Source organism: Myotis lucifugus, unplaced genomic scaffold (assembly GCF_000147115.1).
Source record: "Myotis lucifugus unplaced genomic scaffold, Myoluc2.0 scaffold_503, whole genome shotgun sequence".
Lineage (NCBI taxonomy): Eukaryota > Metazoa > Chordata > Mammalia > Chiroptera > Vespertilionidae > Myotis > Myotis lucifugus.
In genome coordinates, this window is record NW_005871551.1 from 65276 (window position 1) to 70002 (window position 4727).

Below are 4727 nucleotides of genomic sequence, written 5' to 3' on the forward strand. Positions count from 1 at the left end.
GGGTGCCCCCTAGAGGAGCCAGTCAGTTAATTACAGTTGAGTTGGGATTTCCTTGGGGAGGCTTCTGCATATCTGATACCTCCACAAAGATTGGCAGTCACCTAAAAACACCCGAGAATCAGACTGGAGAGAGGATGTGCCCCTTTATCTTCACAGCTGAATGAGTTCAGCTCATTTATACAGCAGAGGTATTTTGCTCAGACTCTCAGAAAGCAATTGCAATTGAAAAGCCACAATCAAAACCAGTCACCCTTTTTTCCCCCTCCAGTCCTGCCTTAGCCTGGGTTCTGTCAACCCTTACCTGTGTTCTGTCAACCCTTAACCTTAGTTCCAACTCGAGGATTTTAAAACAGCTCAATTAGAGTCAGACCCTCTACCCAAAGCAAGGGGAGGCCCTGGATCCAAGAGACAATTCTCCCAAGTCCACCCAATGGGCGGGGAACTGGCTGGTTGAATAGGCCCCTTGCTGGAATCTAGCACCGGGTCTGGGTCTGGGGACAGGTGGAGAGAATATATAATTTACCAAATTGGTTTAAAAATGCTTCCTTATATCTAAAAAACAAAAGGTTTAAGAATCAGCAATACTTTCAAATAACTGAATCTTGTCCTTTCTGCAAAACACAATATTCCAGAATAACAATAGAGCTATAAATGAAAGCATAATAGTTATTATTTGACAAAGGTTCCCATGTACCTTAAGCAGAAAATTTTCTTTCATGAGAGAGAAAACAAATACTCAACGCATCCCAGGGCCTATTGGGATGATCTAAAGCCAATTCTAGGTCAAGAAAAAGTTTCTAACTTCATTTGCCCTTGGTTGTGGACAGCAAATGACACTAATTGGATTTCTCCTATCAGTCTTCCTGAGTACATTGATATAAGCTATTTACCATCTGGTTGGGGACGCAAAATGCAAATCACTTACTCTTAAGTGTCCTTGGTTTAGGGAAGATAGGATTTACTAGGTGGCTCCAAATTGCTGTTTAACCTTCTCAATTTTCCTATTCTACTTGTCCTGGCTTACTGACCTGTGTCATTTATATAATTTCCTTTCAACATTTCTCTTCACAAAATTCTACAACTTTCACAAATCTTTCTTCAGCTTTCACAAATCTTTCTTCAGAAACCTTACAACTTTCAGAAATAACCAGCTCCAGAAACCACTTTCTTTTTTCTTCAAAATGCATCTCCATGCCTTATGCTTTCCATGAAATCAAAACCATAATTTCTTTTTAATTAGTTAGAATTCTTAACCCTTAGAAACCTTAATTTTAGGTGGCATGTAAGTAATTAACATTCCTCAGATTAGCAATACATTCACATTTTAAGAGATATTTCAAATTAAATACAAGACATTCATTAACACAGCGGTTCTCAACCTGTGGGTCGCGACCCCTTTGGAGGTCAAATGACCCTTTCACAGGGGTCCCCTAAGGCCATCAGAATACACATATATAATTACATATTGTTTTTGTGGTTAATCACTATGCTTTAATTATGTTCAATTTGTAACAATGAAATTGGGGGTCACCACAACATGAGGAACTGTATTAAAGGGTCGCGGCATTAGGAAGATTGAGAACCACTGCATTAACAGATTCAAACCATCCTCTAGATTCTCCATACGAGGCAAACTCAGATTAATTAATATTTCAGTATCCTGTTATTTGAAAAAACCTAGATATTTAATAATTTTTACTATTTAATCCAGCAAACTCCAAATTTTTAAGTTATAAACACTTTGGAAAACTATGTTAGGCAGATATAATTACCACTGAAAAAGCTTTATCATATACCCTTCATTTTAGTTATATTTATTTTGCCGTGACAACTTTGAGATTTCAAAGCCAATTATTATTACCCAAGGCATTTTCCTTGGCAAATTTTGTAACAGATATAACTCACCTAACCTTCAGTGGCTTTAATGTGAAAGTACTATGTTTTTTTTGTTTTCTACAAAAGTGCAAGTGGCCCCCACACTGCTATTTCTGCAGCATGCTGGAGGGCACTTCTATAGGCCTAATCATCCTAGGAAAAATGACTTTGGGGGATTAAATGATTATTTCCCATATTTTTTCTTTCTGAGCCTTCTCACCCTGGAGGCAGAGGATCAGGGGCCTTAGGTATTACAGGCTTTACAGGCTCTGCTTCAGGAGGAGGGGCAGTGGTGATCCTCCTGGCATCTGTAGGCTTCTGATCCTCAATATGAAGTGGGCATCGTGTAGCTTGAACAAGATGACAAAGGCATTCGTTTTCACTTTAAATTCCTACCTACTTGTTCCCAGAGATCAACATTGAATGCTCCATCATCAGGGAACCAAGGATTATAAATTATAGGCACCATTTGCATTTAATAACTTTTTAAGTAACAGAGAGATGTTACTTGGTGGACAGTTGCTGTCCTATTGTGGAACCTTAGCTGAAAAACAATTCCCTCAAACTTGGAAATCCCAAGCGGGCTCCAATGACTTATTGCAGTTACTTTCATTTCCTTCCTCTTCATTTTCGAGGCTTCCACTGCTTCTCGTTGGGTTCCTTGGTCCTCCTCACACGGGGCACCACCTTGCTGACAAGCAGCCCCTGAACAATGGGTGAACAGATTACTCAGACACAGTTTGACTGTGCAAGAGAGGGTTAAGGGGCCCCTGGCTTTAGTAGCCAGAGCAGCCTCTATTGCCTGCCTCATTAGACCTTTATTAGGCCTATACTTTTCTGAGTACAGGTCTTTTGCCTCCTTGGTTAAGTGTATTCCTAAGTATTTTAAATTTTCTGCTGCAATGGTAAATGGGATTGTCTTTATTGGAATTTTTATCTTTAGATACAATCAGTAGGGTAAGTAATCTTGGGAGGACACATGCTTACATTTTCCTCTAGGCAAGGGCAACCAGGGAGTATAAGCATAAGGATTCCAGAAAACACCCGGCAGTCTGCATATGCACAGGCTTGTTTGGAAAGGTCAAGGAATAATTAGGGGCACCGCCTTTGACACTCCCCTAAGTCTCCCCTAAGTTGAAATTCCAATAAACAGGGAAAGCAGCCTTCCACACACTTCCCTTTTATCAGAATGTCCTCCCTACAACTTTCCAACCAAGTTTCTTGTGCTCCCCAACATGTATGGTGTAAGTTGGTGGTCTAGTTTGATTTTTTTGCATGTATCTGTCCAATTTTCCCAACACCATTTATTGAAGAGACTGTCGTGACTCCATTGTAGGTTCTTGCCTCCTTTGTCAAATATTAATTGAGTGTAATGGCTTGGGTCGATTTCTGGGTTCTCTGTTCTGTTCCATTGCTCTATATGCCTGTTCTTGTGCCAGAACCAAGCTGTTTTGATTACGGTGCCTTTGTAGTATAACATGAAATGTGGTATTGTGATTCCTCCAACTTTGTTCTTCTTTCTGAAGATTGTTGAGGGCTATTCTGGGTCTTCTTTGGTTCCATATAAATGCGTGGAGTATTTGGTCTAGATCTGTGAAATATGCTGCTGGTATTTTAATAAGTATTGTGTTGAATCTGTAGATTGCCTTGAGTAGTATGGACATTTTAATGATGTTGATTCTACCAATCCATGAACACGGTATATTCTTCCAGTTGTTTACTGGTCTATCTCTTTCTACCTCTTTTTTCAACGTCCTATAGTTTTCTGAGTACAGGTCTTTTGCCTCCTTGGTTAAGTTTATTCCTAAGTATTTAAAATTTTTTACTGCAATGGTAAATGGGATTGCTTGTTTAGTTTCTCTTTCTGAGAATTCATTATTGGTGTATAAGAAAAGCCAATTTTTGGGTGTTGATTTTGTATCCTGCTACATTGTCAAATTCATTTATTAAATCGAGTAGTTTTTTGGTGGAGTCTTTAGGTTTTTCTATGTAAAATATCATGTCATGTGCAAGTAATGAGAGTTATACTTCCTCTTTTCCAATTTGGATGCCTTTTTTTCCTTCATCTTGTCAGATCACTGTGGCTAAGATTTCTAGTAATATGTTGACTAAATGTGGTGAAAGTGAATATCCCTGTCTTGTTCCTGTTTTTAGGGCAATGGTTTCAGCTTTTGCCAACTGAGTTTGATGTTTGCTGTAGGTTTGTCATATATGGCCTGTTTGATGTTGAGTTATGGTCCCTCTGTTCTCACTTTGCTGAGAGTTTTTATCAAAAATAGGTGTTAGATTTTGTCAAATGGCGTTTTTCTGCATCTATTGACATGATTATGTGATTTTTGTCTTTCAATTTGTTTATATGATGTTTATTGATTTGCAAATATTGTACCAGCCTTGCATCCCTTGAGTAAATCCCACTTGGTCGTGGTGTATGATCTTTTTAATATATTGCTGGATGCAATTTGCTAATATTTTGTTGAGGATTTTAGCATCTATGTTCTTTAGGGATATTGGCCTGTAATTTTCTTTCTTTGTAGTGTCTTTATCTGGTTTTGGAAATAGGATAATGCTGGCCTCATAAAAAGAGCTTGGAAGTGTCCCTTACACTTGGATTTTTTAGAATAGTTTGAGTGCCAGGGTGGTTCTCAGCATCTACTAGGGTTCAGGAATCTGGAGAAGGGGCAGAGACGTAAATTAATACAGAGACTAGTCATAAAATATAAATTTGAGAGGCCTTTTGGGGGAGACAGGGGAGGCTTAGCTTTAGTAACTAAACTCTTCGAATCTCTGCACCCAGGGTTGTTTATTCACACATTTTGCCCTCTAGCAAAGCAGATATACATATCAAAGGTAAG